Consider the following 15866-nt stretch of genomic DNA (forward strand, 5'->3'; position numbering starts at 1 on the left):
TTATTTTTGTTTAAATATTGGTTTCAAAAGTCTCAATTTATGGTGGTTTGGTGGGACCAGTACTATATCAATTACTGGTCCCTGCACAACATTAGGAATCTCTCCCCTAAACTCTCCTCCCCTACCTACCATTCGTCCACTTCAATTGCTACTTTGTACTTCTGGAATAGACCATTTTGGAAGCCTTTATGGTTTTCGCTGTTTTCTAGTTGGGTCAATATCGTGTGCTGCTACTTTGTATTTCTGGAATAGGTGTGCTGCTACTTTGTATTTCTGGAATAGACCATTTTGGAAACCCTTATGGTTTTAGCTCTTTTCTAGTTGGGTCAATATGGTGTGCAGTCTTAAGTAATAAGATACTATTTATGGACAGTTGTAGGCCCAGCCAATGTATGGGGAAATTTTGGACATAAATTAATACTTATTTATACTTAATGTTATTTATTTTTGTTTAAATATTGGTTTCAAAAGTATCAATTTATGGTGGTTTGGTGGGACCAGTACTATATCAATCACTGGTCCCTGCACAACATTGGAATATGTGTGCTGCTACTTTGTACTTCTGGAATAGAGCATTTTGGAAGCCTTTATGGTTTTAGTTGTTTTCTAGTTGGGTCAATATGGTGTGCAGTCTTAAGTAGTAAGATACTATTTATGGATAGTTGTAGGCCCAGTCAATGTATGGGGAAATTTTGGACATAAATTAATACTTATTTATACTTAATGTTATTTATTTTTGCTTAAATATTGATTTCAAAAGTCTCAATTTATGGTGGTTTGGTGGGACCAGTACTATATCAATAACTGGTCCGTGCACAACATTAGGAATCTCTCCCCTAAACTTTCCTTCCTTACCTACCAATCGTCCACTTCAATTGAGTTCAGACAAATCAACCAATATGGCATCGAGGATCCACATGGATCCACATTGTTCAAACAATAGAAGATCCTGGCCGTCCGTGGTCGTATACAAACTATAAATAGTGAGACTAGTGACACACTTCTAATCTTGTGAGTCCGTTCTGTCAGTTCTGCATTTTTGCTTCTTGATTTCAGAGCTTCTTGGTATTAGAGCTGATCAAGATTATAGGCATTTTTGGTCAGGATGTTAGTGATCGGATTTGGAAGTGGTTCCTTGATTTTGCGTCTAGACTACGAAAACCCTAGCGAAGCCATCATTCTAATTATAATAGTAATCATAATAACTATTTTATTTAGGATATTTTAATCAGGAGGGAGGATACGACAATGGCGCTCCTCGCCGAGAAAACTGTGTCAGGACAGGAATACAAGGTGAAGGATCTATCCCAGGCAGATTTTGGGAGGTTGGAGATTGAACTGGCGAAAGTTGAGATGCCTGGATTGATGGCCTGCAGAGCTGAGTTCGGCCCCACTCAGCCCTTTAAGGGTGTTCGGATCACGGGGTCCCTCCACATGACCATGAAGAACGCGGTGCTCATTGAGACCCTCACGGCTCTAGGTGCCGAGGTGAGATGGTGCTCCTGCAACGTTTTCTCCACGCAGGTTCACGCTACCGCGACTATTGCCAGAGACAACACTGCGTTGTTCGCTTGGAAGGGAAAGACTCTGCAAGAGTATTGGTGGTGTCCAGAAAGGGCTCTTGACTCGGGTCTAGGCGGTAGCCCCGATCTCATTGTCGATGACGGTGGTGATGCAACTTTGTTGATTCATGAGGGGTTCAAGGCCGAGGAGGAGTTTGCCAAGGCCGGGAAGTTGCCAGATCTGGAGTCTACCATGAATCTGAAGTTTCAAATGATTTTGGCGTTGATCAAGGAGAGCATCAAGGTGGATCCCTTGAAGTACCATAGGATAAAGGATAGATTAGTTGGTGTTTCTGAGGAGACAACTACTGGTGTTAAGAGACTTTATCAGATGCAAGCCCGTGGGACTTTGTTGTTCCTTGCTATCAATGCTAATGACTCTGTTACCAAGAGCAAGGTATGTGGGTAGATTAAAAAGGCTTTGGTTTATTTCAGAAAATTGTCTAGGGGAGTTTTAGATCACTAATCTCAATTGATGAGGCTGGAAATATGATGTGGCAGAAGTTTGTTTTGTTGAAATGTAATTTCCCCTGCTGCGTACTGTTCTGGAAAACCACCAAACTCCATCGCACCGCTTTTGCTGGGCAAATGGTTTTCCTCTGAACGGCAACGATAAAACCCAGCACTGACACGTGCACAACAGTTTTTCTAAAGTGGTTTTCATCGGGGAATAACGTTCATTTGGTTTGAGCAAGCGATATCCGTCCAATTGAATTCAATGCTGTCCACCGTTGATTGAAACCAAAGCTACGTTCAGGCCTGCAGCAAATGAACCTTGCGTGAAGTTTTTGTTTTGACCACCAGTTTCTCCGTAAAAGTAATTAATGAAATTTATTGTGATGGGTAGAACATAGGTAAAAAATTTTAATTTTATTATTTTCTATCAGCGGGGGTATGGGCACAAGTAAACGTTGGTAAAACCATTTAATTTTATTATGCATGGATGTATAGCACATGTATCATTATGTTTTGTTTTGTATATTGTATTGTGTATGAAATGTAATGCAGTGAACACGCACAGCAGCGCGAAGGAAAAAGGAACAGGGCAGCGTAGAATCAAATTTTTGTGGAAAATGAAAACCCAATATGCGCAGCAGCATGAGGGTAATGTTGTTCATTGTATATGTAATGCAATATGAAACATACACAGGTGTGTGAAGTTTTTGTTATTTCTCGTTGAACTGGCAATGTAAGGGAATGCGCAACAGCACATATGTAAGTTTCTTTACACAACAGTGTATTTATTTTTAAACAGAGACAGTGTTATATCCTGGTTTTGTTGAAAAAAAATGTAATGGGATATTCAGCAGTGTAAATAAAATTTTATGCACAACAAGCTGAGACAGTGTAAAGTTTTTCATGAGAGACAGAGTAATCTCTTTTGTGAACTTTGAAAGTTTTTCAATTCTACTTGGAGAATCCCTCTGTAAGAGGAAGAATTTTGTATCAGGCAGTTTTTATTAATGAATACAAAGTTTTATTGTGCATTTGAAATACTATGTTCTGTCCAGAAACTATTTAGCTTCCCTGTGTTAAGATCCTGTGGTTAAAACAAAGCATTGTTTCTCTTTTCATTATTTTGTTTTGGAATTTAGCAGAAAATTCCCAACAGTGGTATCAGAGCTTATCCAGGCTCTTTGAAAGAGTCAAAGAAACTGAAGGAAGGTTTCTTGCTGAAGCAGCTTCTCCAGCATAGTGAAGACTCAGTCGAGAAAGATTCAAAGGTATTTCTCAAGCCAGTTATTTAAATACTTGACTATATTTTGAAGCATAGCTGAGAGAGTGCAAGGATGGCTGGAACCAGCACTAGCATGGGTATCTTTAATACTCAGCTCCCACAGTTTAATGGGAAAAACTATGACTATTGGGCAATAACCATGAGAGCCCTGTTTGCTTCTCAAGATTTATGGGAATTTGTTGAGGATGGTTTTGAAGAACCAGCAGATGAAGATGAGTTTAATAACTTGACACAGGCAGAGAAAGATCTGTTGAAGAGCTATAAGAAGAAGGATTCAAAGCTCTCGTATTTTTGTATCAAGCAGTGCATGAGAGTGTGTTTCCAAGGATAGCAGCAGCTAAGACATCCAAAGAAGCACGGAAAACTCTCAAGACAACCTATCAAGGCATGGAGAAAGTGAAGACAACAAAACTATAGTTTCTGAGGAGAGATTTTGAGAATCTTTGCATGAAGGAGTCTGATAGTATTGAGTCATTCTTCACACAAGTGATTGGTCTGGTCACACAGATAAGGTCTCATGGAGAGATTCTTGAAGAAAGGAGGATTGTGGAGAAACTATTGAGGGTCCTACCCTCAAAGTTCGATGTGATTATCACCACCATAGAAGAGACAAAGGATCTCACAAACTTTTCAGTTGATGAACTACATGCATCACTGATAACACGAGTAGAGATTGAGTAAAAATGAAAACTCATCTCTAGAGCATGCCTTCAAGACCCAGATGTCCTTTGGAAGAGGAAGAGGTCAAGGCAGAGGAATCAAGAGAGGAAGAGGCAGAATCCAAAACAGAGGTGGAAGAAACAGTCCAACAAATGTTCAAGGAAGAGGCAGCAATCCAAATCAGAACCAAGGCTAAGGCAGCAGCCAACAAAATGGACAACATCATGCTCAAGGACAAAGGTATGAAAAATCCAATGTCCAATGTTATTATTGTAAAAAGTATGGGAATTATGCAAATGAATGTAGGAAGAAACAACATAATATGAGTAATAGAACTAGTGCAAATTTCACTAGAGAAAATGTCAGCCAAAACAATTTGTTTTTAGCTTGTAATATGGCTGAAGAAAAGAGTGAAGATGTATGGTTTATAGACTCTGATTGCAACAACCATATGATAGGAAACATAGCCCTGTTTTCTATGTTAGATCAAAGTGTGAAGTCACAAGTCACACTAGGAACTGATAATAAAGTTTCTGTTATGGGAAAAGGAGAAGTAAAAGTTTTAACAAAGAAAGGTGAAAGGAAAACCATAACAGATGTTTATTATGTTCCTGGAATGAAATGTAACCTCTTAAGTATTGGACAGCTTGTTCAAAAGGGTTATAATGTTTTCTTTGTGAATGATATATGCACCATCATGGATAGAGCACCCAGCAAACAATGTATTGCTGAAGTGAAGATGACAAGGAACAGAATGTTCCCTCTCAGGATGAAAGCAGATTTGAAAAATAAAGAAGTAATTGTAGCAGTGACTCAAGAGGCTTTCCAAAGCGAACCAAAGGATGAAAATTGGTTGTGGCACTTGAGATTTGGACATCTCAACTTTGGAGGTCTTAACTTGCTGAATAGAAAAGGAATGGTAAGAGGATTACCATTGATAGAGAAACCAGACAGCCTTTGTGAAGGTTGCATCTTGGGGAAACAACACAGAGAAAGTTTTCTATCAGGGAAAAGCATAATGGCAAAAGCACCCTTAGAAATCGTTCACTCAGATTTATATGGACCGATGCAAACTCCATCACTTGCAGGAAGCCACTACATATTAACATTCAATGATGATTTTACAAGAAAAATTTGGGTTTATTTCTTGAAGAATAAAAGTGAAGTGTTTGAAAGATTCTGCAATTTCAAAGCACTTGTAGAAAACCAAAGCGTGCTGCATATCAAAGTTCTAAGAACTAATAGAGGAGGTGAGTATATCTCCAAGGAATTTCTACGTTTTTGTAGAGAAATTGGAATTCATAAGCAGTTTACCACTAGGTACACCCCACAACAAAATGGAGTTGCTGACAGGAAGAATAGGACAATCATGGATATGGCGAGGAGTATGTTAAAGGCAAAGCATTTGCCAAATGATTATTGGGCTGAAGCTGTACATTGTGCAGCGTACATTTTGAATAGATGCCCTACAAAAGTAGTGATGAACAGAGTGCCGGAAGAAGCATGGAGTGGGAGAAAGCAAGGAGTCACCCACATGAAAGTTTTTGGATGTGTGGCTTATGCACACATTCCAGATCAGCTAAGGAAGAAGTTGGACAAAAAAGGGGAGAAATGTATTTTCATTAGATACAGTGAGGAATCCAAAGCTTACAGGTTGTATAACCCATCCACCAAGAAGCTTATTGTGAGTAGAGATGTTCAGTTCATTGAGGAGGAAGCTTGGGATGGAAGCATAGAGAAAACAGTGAATGTTAAGAGCTCTTTGTCACATGATGAAAATGATGAGGAGATGGCTGAAATACATCCCCAAATAGCAGCACCAACACAAGAAAAGCAAGGGACACCCTTGAGGAGAAATGAAAGTGCTTCTCCAAGCACACCACAAGGAGGAAATTCTAGTGCTTCTTCAAGCACTTGCACACCAAATGAAAGAGGTAAGAAGTTCAGAAATTTAAGTGATATTTATGAGCAAGAGGCAGCAAATGAAGGTATGAATTCTTTATTTGCATTATATTGTCATGTTGATGACCCTATTCATTTCGAAGAGGCAATTAAGGATAAGAAATGGATAGAAGCTATGGATGAGGAGATTAATGCCATAGAAAGAAACAAGACATGGGATCTAGTTGAACTACCAAAAGGAAAAGAAGTCATTGGAGTTAAATGGGTCTACAAGACAAAGAGTAATGCTGAAGACAAAATAGAAAGACACAAGGCAAGGCTGGTCATCAAAGGATACAAGCAGCAGTATGGGAGAGACTATGAGGAAACTTTTGCACCGGTTGCTAGACTGGAAACAGTGAGAGCAGTGATGTCCATAGCAGCACAAAACAAGTGGAAAGTTTACCAAATGGACGTGAAGTCAGCATTCCTAAATGGAGTGTTAAAGGAGGAGGTTTACATTGAACAACCTCTAGGCTATGAAAAGAAAGGCCAAGAGCACAAAGTGTGCAGATTGAAGAAAGCTCTTTATGGGCTGAATCAAGCACCAAGAGCATGGTACAGTAGGATAGATTCCTATCTACTGGAAAATGGATTTGATAAGTGTAAGGGAGAACCCACCCTCTACATCGAAGAAAAGGATGGTATAATACTAATTGTTGTGTTATATGTTGATGATGTTATTTTCACAGGAAATGATGATTACCTTATCAAAAATTTCAAAACAGTCATGAAAGAAGAATTTGAAATGACTGACATGGGTTTGTTGAGATACTTCTTAGGAATAGAAGTAGAACAAAATGGAAATGGGATTTTTATCTCACAGGCAAAATATGTTAATGAAGTGTTGGAAAGATTTAATATGCAGGAGAGCAAAGCAGCAATCACTCCCAAAGTGATGGGATTAAAACTTAGCAAAGAGGACAACAGCAAGGATTTTGATCCTAGTTTGTACAAGAGCATAGTTGGCAGCCTCATGTATTTGACTACAACTAGGCCAGATATAATGTTTGCTGTTAGTTTGATTTCCAGATTCATGGAGAGGCCAAAAGAAGCACATTGGCAGGCAGCAAAAAGGATTCTGAGTTATGTTAAAGGTACTAACAGGTTTGGCATTTTATATACTACTTCAGAATGTTCAGATTTAATTGGATACACTGATAGTGATTGGGTTGGAAGTGTAGATGATCAGAAAAGCACATCCAGTTATGTTTTTCACATGGGTTCAGGAGCCATTTCATGGGCTTCTAAAAAACAACCTATTGTAGCATTGTCTACAGCAGAGGCAGAATATGTGGCAGCTATAGTAGCAGCATGTCAAGCAGTTTGGATGAGAAGGATGTTAAGGAGCTTATGCCAAGAGCAAACAAAAGGAACTGTGATTTTTTGTGACTATAGCTCAGCTATTGTATTATCCAAGAATTCGGTGTTTCATAAGAGAACGAAACACATTGACACAAAGTTTCATTACATCAGGGAATTGGTAAGCAATGGAGAAATTGTTTTAAAACATTGCAGGACTCAGGAGCAGGTTGCAGACATTCTAACTAAGCCATTGGGGCAGAAAAGCTTTGAATTTTTGAGGAAATGTCTGGGTATGACTGATAACCCAGCAATTGAAATTAAAGGGGAGTGTTGAAATGTAATTTCCCCTGCTGCGTACTGTTCCGGAAAACCACCAGACTCCATCGCACTGCTTTTGCTGAGCAAGTGGTTTTCCTCCGAACGACAGTGATAAAACCCAACGCTGACACGTGCACAACAGTTTTGCTAAAGTGGTTTTCATCGGGGCATAACGTTCATTTGGTTTGAGCAAGCGATATCCGTCCGATTGAATTCAACGCTGTCCACCGTTGATTGAAACCAAAGCTGCGTTCAGGCCTGCAGCAAATGAACCTTGCGTGAAATTTTTGTTTTGACTGCCAGTTTCTCCGTAAAAGTAATTAATGAAATTTATTGTGATGGGTAGAACGTAGGTAAAATTTTTTAATTTTATTATTTTCTATCAGCGGGAGTATGGGCACAAGTAAACGTTGGTAAAACCATTTAATTTTGTTATGCACGGATGTATGGCATATGTATCATTATGTTTTGTTTTGTATATTGGATTGTATATGAAATGTAATGCAGTGAACACGCAGAGCAGTGCGAAGGAAAAAGGAACAGGGCAGTGTAGAATCAAATTTTTGTGGAAAATGAAAACCCAATATGCGCAGCAGCATGAGGGTAATGTTGTTCATTGTATATGCAATGCAATGTGAAACATACGCAAGTGTGTGAAGTTTTTGTTGTTGCTCGTTGAACTGGCAATGTAAGGGAATGCACAGCAGCACATATGTAAGTTTCTTTACACAATAGTGTATTTATTTTTAAACAGAGACAATGTTATATCCTGGTTTTGTTGAAAAAAAATGTAATGGGATATTCAACAGCGTAAATAAAATTTTATGCACAACAAGCTGAGACAGTGTAAAGTTTTTCATGAGAGACAGAGTAATCTCTTTTGTGAACTCTGAAAGTTTTTCAGTTCTACTTGGAGAATCCCTCTGTAAGAGGAAGACATTTGTATCAGGCAGTTTTTATTAATGAATACAAAGTTTTATTGTGCATCTGAAATACTCTGTTCTGTCCAAAAACTATTTAGCTTCCCTGTGTTAAGATCCTGTGGTTAAAATAGAGCATTGTTTCTCTGTTCATTATTTTGTTTTGGAATTTAGCAGAAAATTCCCAACATGTTTTAGTCGATCCGTGCGGGTGTATGAACATCTTAGTGAAGGGTAATTTATGAAGGTTGGATTGAGGGGGCATTATAAAAGAGATCTTGCGTTTTAAACACTGAGTTTCATTTATGTTCTTGGTTGCATTGTGTGTATTGCTGGGCAGGATGCATTGAACTTATTTTAGACTATATAGATTGCACTACTTTTTATGCCTTGGGATTCATCGAGATCATAAGGGTGCTAAGTTGTTTGGGCCTGTTTGGAAGCTTGTTTTGTGTGCTTCGAAGCGTTGCGAAATTAGGTCTAGGGCTGGAAAGTGTTGTTCTGGTAGAGTTTTTATACTATTTTATTTTTGGGTTGTCTTGAATTTGATTGCATCTTTGTTCTATTTTCTTGCAGTGGGATGACTTAAATGGATGTAGACTCTCTCTCCCAGATGGTCTGATCGGAGTCAAATATGTCATGATTGCTGATAAGGTTGGTGTAGGGTGTGGATATGGAGATGTTGGAAAGCCATTCTGTGCCATGAAACCTGTTATGGAAGCCCTTCCTGAGGATGTATTTGGCACTGCTGATATTTTTGTGGATCAATACATGAGGAAAATGAAGAATAATGCCATTGTTTGCAACATTGGTCATTTTGACAACAACTTTTACATGCAAGGTTTTGAATTCAAGTGGGTGTTTCCTGACACCAATAGCGGCATCATCGCTGCAAATCTCGCAGAGGGACGTCTGATGAACCTGGGTTGTGCTACTGACCACCCAAGTTTTGTCATGTCTCGCTCCTTCACAAAGTAGGTAAATATTTGCAATGACATGCAATATTATATCATATTGGTTAGGCATTCCAACTATTCGTTTATGTTTTTGCATATGTTGGATTGGTGGATGCGTCCGTTCATGGTTGATAATCACTGCTTTTTAACTGCAGGTTATTGCTCAACTAGAGCTCTGGAACGAGAAGAAGTCAGGGAAGTATGAGGAGAAGGTCTATGTGCTACCTAAGCACCTAGACAAAAAGGTGGTTGCTCTGAATTTGCCGAAGTTGGGAGCTAAGCTAACGAAGATTTCTCCTGAGCAAGCAGCGTACATCAATGTGCCCATTGAGGGACCTTACGAGCCTGCCCACTAAAGATAGTTTTTGTTTGGATGTGTGTGTGCTGCTTTATTTTAGCGGTACCGCCGCTTCGGTACCGTATAATTTTCTGTTTAGTATGGTCTTATGATATAAGATGCATGTGAGCTTTCTTCTTTTGGATTATTGGAACAAAATTTTGAAAAAAGTGGAATTTTATTATGCAAAACTCGAGGAATCTAATAGGTATACATGAGCATAAAATACATCTAGGTTTAGGGTTTTCTCTGTGTAGAGATTCTGGCATACGCTAAGGTTTTCTCTGTGTAGAGATTATGGCATACGCTAAGGTTTTATCTTGCAGACGTTCTGGTTTTAAATACTAAATGATAATTGAAGTGCTTCTGAACGGGTGAACTGTGCCAAATCAAGAATTTGTTAGAATGACAGCAGAAGGTCGAAACCCGAGAGATTTTTAATACAACAAATCATTTCTGAGTGAATGTTTCCAAAGGGTATCCATTATGATAGAAGAATTTATGGGTAATCCAGAATCCATTATGCTAGAAGAATTTTTCTGGGTAATCCAACATGAAAGCCTTTTTTAAGACTTTTGAAACCTCGACATTATATCATAAATGCCTTTGCCCGAGAGGGTCATGTTGTCTGGCTCATGTGCTTTATCCTCTAGCTCTGTGCCCGATAGTCTCTTGCCCTCGTGGGAGTTTCTGCAGGTCGTTGTAGTAGTTTTGCTTTCTCTTATGTTGCTTTTGTGGGTAACAGTCCATTGTCAGTTCTATGTCTGTTTCACGAGTATTCTCTTTTGCACTTTCGAGAATCCTATCTATTTTATGTGAAGGCTAAGCTCACCAGGTTCGAGGATGGATCAGATCGTTTCCATGAAGGATTGTTTCTAATTTCTCGTTTTCTGTCGTGTCATGTTTATTGGGAACAAAATATCCCATCTGATTGGTTCTCTAATCGTGGAATTTCTGTGTTGTCTGGGTTGATACCTTTTGAGTCCCTGGAGCATAGTGCTACAATAAGCTCAGGGATTTTCCCTTTGCATGATGTTCTCTAGAATAATATTTCTCGTGATGTTCTCTCGATTGCTCTATTTTTATTTGCTTCAGTTGATTCTTGGTTTCTTACAGTGATCTTTTTCTTGTTCGACATAACGGTTCTGCAGATTTCTAGAAAATGTAACAGGTTGTATGGTTCTTTTAATGGATGTTGTTTTTTCCTCTCAAAAAAATGTTCAATGGTTCGAGGAGGAGGAGCGGATTATTTCTGGAACGACGGGCTTCAGTAGTTTACGGCCCAAGTTTGAAAGATTGCTGAGCTTAAACTCTTCCGAGGGATGCCAAAGTGTTGAAATTGTAATTTCAACTGCAACGACAGTTGAACAACGACAGCGTATAGTTTTTGCAAAACCGCCAATACTCCCATCGCACTGCTTTTCACCGAGCGGTGGTTTTCCTCCGGAGGGCAGCGATACAATCAGCTACTGACACATGCCCGGAGCCACTGTTCCAAAACAGCCGTTCCCAAGAGCATAAAGATCAGTCAAAAAAGTCTGCACGATATTGATTACAACCGTCTGATTGAAATCAAGATTGATGACCGTCGATTGGAACCAAAGTCGATGTACAGGCCTGCAGCAAATGAATTTGACGTGAAGTGCAATTCTTGTTTGACCGCTAGCTTTGTCAGAAAAGAAATTAATGAAATTTACTGCAGTCATAGATTGTTGGTAAATGTTTTTAATTATATTGTTTTTTTATCCACAGCAGTATGGCACAAGAAAATGTATTGTCATGTAATGTTTTTTTGTTTTTTGTGGAATATGAACTAAAACACACAACAGTGTGAAGAAGCAAAAAAATTAGGGGTAACGCACAGCAGTGCGAAAATGAAGAACAAGAGCGCCGACCTCTTACCTCCGCCTGAGGATTTATAATATCAGTTGGTTGTCCATCGTGAACTGAGAAGGAGCACGCAACAGCGTGATAAAAGGTTTTATGTTGTTCATTGCATAAACAATGTAATGTGTTTCCAAGGAATATGCAGCAGCGTAGAAGTGTGGAGAGAGCAGTCTGCTGTTGAAATGTGAGTGAAAGACAAAAGGGTATATGCAGCAGCGTAATGTAAGTTTTGTTGTTAAGAGTGAAAACTAAAGCACGCAGCAGCGCGTGAAGGGGAGAAAAGAATTTCACAGCAGTGCAAATGTAAGGGAAGTTCGTTGAGAGATAGCAAGAGGGAGCACACAACAGTGTGTTGATTTTTCCCAGCAGAGACAGAGTTCTCTTGGTAATGCACAGTAGTGCAGAGATATTGTGGTGGTTTGTTGAGAGAACAAGGTAAGGGAAGCACGCAGCAGCGCATGAGAAAATATTACACAGCAGTGTAAAGAAAATTTGTATGCAGAGAAAGAATGTGAAGAGATGTAGCAGCGTGAATGAAAAATTTACACAACAATGTAAATCTTTGTAATCTTGTGCAAGCAAAGACAGAGTATTTTCACAAGAAGAGACAGAGTAATTTTTGTGTGGAACTGAAGCGTTCCCTAGTTGTGAAATCCCTCTGTTAGAGGAAGATGCTTTTGTAACAACAGTTGTGAAATCCCTCAGTGTGAGGAAGATGATTTATGTAACAGTTGGTTTCTTGTTAATGAATAGAAGCTTTTTTGTGTTGCTAAAACTCTGTCCTCAACAAAACAATTTTTTTAGCTTCCCTGTACTAAGATCCTCTGTGTTAAAAACAGAGCATCAGTCTCTGTTCTATTCAGTTAATTTTGTTTTGGAATTTAGCAGAAAATTCCCAACATTGGTATCGGAGCTTGTCCAGGCTCTTTGAAGGTGGCAAAGAAGCTGAAGGAAGGATTTTTTGCTGCAGCAACTTCTCCAGCAAAGTGAAGACTCAGTCAAGAAAAATCCAAGGTATTTCTCAAGTCAGTTTTTTTTGTGTTACTGTTGAAGAGAGTCAGTTATTTTTAAATACACAGTAAAGTATTTTGAAGCACAGTTAAGAATGGCAAGGTCAAGGAAGAAAGTCTCCAATCCTTCTAAGGATGTGTCTCCCTCTACTACTAAAATAGAAGACAATCAATTTGAAAGCATTCTATTTGAGGCTCCAAGGTTCAATGGGAACTTTAATATATGGGAAGCAAAAATGAGGACTTTCTTATAGTCTCAAGGGATTGAAAGTTTGGAATCAGTGATTGATGATAGCAGGATGGATAGAGAATCCAAGGAGTACAATGCAAAAGCAGCAAAGACAATCTTGAATGGGCTACCTGATTCTGTAAAGAAGAATCTTGGAAAACATTCATCAGCAAAGGATATATGGGACAAACTTCATGACCTTCACTCAAAAGGAGCACTTACCATGACCATCAATCAAAAAGGAGATCCTGAACCCATCATAGAAGCTGAAAATGAGAATGATGACATCAAGGCTGAAGCAGACCTAGAAGATAAAAAGAATGAAAAGGACTTTGTAGAAGAACTCCTTGCTCAACTTATGACTGCCATGGAAGAGATTAACAATTTGAAAAAGGAAAATGAGGCACTTAAGAAGATAGCTCCAGTTGGTAACCAAGATCAAACAAGGAAGAAAGTTGACCTCATCAAGCTTCAAGTACAAGAAAGGGATGAAGAGCTTGCCAAGCTTAAGAAGGAATTTCATCAAAGCAAAAAGAAGCATCATGAAGAAGTCATATCCATGACAAATCAATTGAATAAAGAAAAGAAGCAGGAAAATACCTTGTCAAGTCAACTTGAACAAAGGCACAAGAGCGTGAATAAACTTGAAGAAGAGATTGGTCAGTACAAAGTAGAGGTCTCCACCCTTAAGTCTCAATTACAAGAAGCCAGGAAATAGGCACAAGGAGCTGAGAAGAAAATGGAGAGCAGTCAAGCAAAGAATGAAGAAATCTTCAAAATGAAGTTAGATATCATCTCCCTTAAAATAGTAGCAGCGGAAGCTACTTGTAGCAAGGAAGAAACTGAGGAACAACTTGCAAAGAAGAATAATGAGTGTGAAAGGTTGGAAGAAGAGATTGTCCTCCTTAGAAAAAAGGTTGAAGGGATGAACAAAATCATGAAGAGCTCTCAAGCCTTGGATGACATGCTCAGCTATCACAGATGTCCATCTGATAAATCAGGACTCGGGTATGAAGGTGAACCCTCAAACAAGAATGCAAATGCTTTAAGCAAAAGAGATGTGAAGAACCCAGAAAGAAATTGTGATGCTCCTAGTTCCAGCAAAGGCAAGGAGAAAAATCAAGGCTACAACAGAAGAAATCCTATTCCAAGAAGAAATCTTGCTCCAAGTAGAAAACCAGCTCGAAAAAGAAATGTAGATGATGTCAAAGAGGCAAGAGGCAATGGTTATCATCAAAGGATCTCAAGGCAGAAAGGCTTTAGAAGTACATCAAGGAAACCTCCATCTCCTAGGTACCAAAGTTCATTTTTTGGTTATTGTTATTCTTGTTCAAACTTTGGTCATATGGCAAAAGATTGTAGAGCATTTCATAGAGATAGATGTTATGGTCTCCGACAATCTCCAAGAAACAATTTTACAGGAAGAAATCATGAAATCTTATTCATGAACAATGTAGAATGCTTCAAGTGTCATAACATTGGTCATATGGCACGTGATTGTAACTTAACATGGGATCTTACAAAAGCTAGAACCATGCAAAAGAAGAAAGTTACACAAGTATGGAGAAGGAAGGAAATACAGTCCGAAAGTTCTTTGAGCTCTCCAGCCAATCTAAGCTTTTTTTTAAGAAGACTCTGCCAAAAGGAGACGATGCATACAGTTAGGGGGAGCCTGTAATTCTTGATCATTATTGTTGAAGCTATTAGTGAACGGGTTCTTATTAAATCCTTGCTGAACTATATTAACAGTCATTCTTTGATGAAGATCTTCTTATAGGGGAGAGATATGGAATTAAATCTGCCATAAGAGCAGAGAAAAAAAAGATTGCAGGATAGCTTGGAGATGCAAAGGTTGGAAACCTTGTGTGAGGCAGAGAGAAAGAGGACATTACATGATGATCAGAATACTTTTGCAGCTGCTATGGCATCTGAAGGAACATTTAAGGAACTGAGAGCAAATGACCTGCTGATTTTTCCAGAAAGCACAAGTGCAGATCATGCCCTAATGAATATAGCCAACTGCAAAGACAATACTCTTATTCTCCAGAACAGTAATCAGGCACAGTTTTGTGGCTCGGGATTGATTGGAGTGCCTGAGCACAGCGGTGAAAGCAATGAAAAGAAAGCTGATACGAATAGGCAGAAAAGTTTTGAATTTTTGATGAAATGTCTGGGTATGACTGATAACCCAACAGTTGAAATTAAAGGGGAGTGTTGAAATTGTAATTTCAACTGCAGCGACAGTTGAACAACGGCAGCGTACAGTTTTTGCAAAACCGCCAGTACTCCCATCGCGCCGCTTTTCACCGAGCGGTGGTTTTCCTCCGGAGGGCAGCGATACAATCAGCTGCTGACACGTGCCCGGAGCCACTGTTCCAAAACAGTCATTCCCAGGAGCATAAAGATCAGTCAGAAAAGTCCGCGCGATATTGATTGCAACCGTCCGATTGAAATCAAGATTGATGACTGTCGATTGGAACCAAAGTCGATGTACAGGCCTGCAACAAATGAATTTGACGTGAAGTGCAATTCTTGTTTGACCGCCAGCTTTGTCACAAAAGAAATTAATGAAATTTACTGCAGTCATAGATTGTTGGTAAATGTTTTTAATTATATTGTTTTTTTTATCCACGGCAGTATGGCACAAGAAAATGTATTGTCATGTAATGTTCTTTTGTTTTTTGTTGAATATGAACTAAAACGCACAGCAGTGCGAAGAAGCAAAAAAATTAGGGGCAACGCACAGCAGTGCGAAAAAGAAGAACAAGAGCGCCGACCTCTTAGCTCCGCCTGAGGATTTATAATATCAGTTGGTTGTCCATTGTGAACTGAGAAGGAGCACGCAGTAGCATGATAAAAGGTTTTATGTTGTTCATTGCATAAACAATGTAATGTGTTTCCAAGGAATATGCAGCAGCGTAGAAGTGTGGAGAGAGCAGTTTGCTGTTGAAATGTGAGTGAAAGACAAAAGGGTATACACAGCAGCGTAATGTAAGTTTTGTT

General features: G+C 39.0%; 1 pseudogene; it reads left to right on the forward strand.

The window, feature by feature from the left end:
* Nucleotides 1–1248: 1248 nt before the first annotated feature.
* Nucleotides 1249–9756, forward strand: LOC149257371 (adenosylhomocysteinase-like; annotated as a pseudogene).
* The last annotated feature ends 6110 nt before the right edge of the window (nt 9757–15866 follow it).

Source organism: Pinus tabuliformis, chromosome 6 (assembly GCF_031772625.1).
Source record: "Pinus tabuliformis cultivar Carrire ecotype Pingquan chromosome 6, CPIR1, whole genome shotgun sequence".
Lineage (NCBI taxonomy): Eukaryota > Viridiplantae > Streptophyta > Pinopsida > Pinales > Pinaceae > Pinus > Pinus tabuliformis.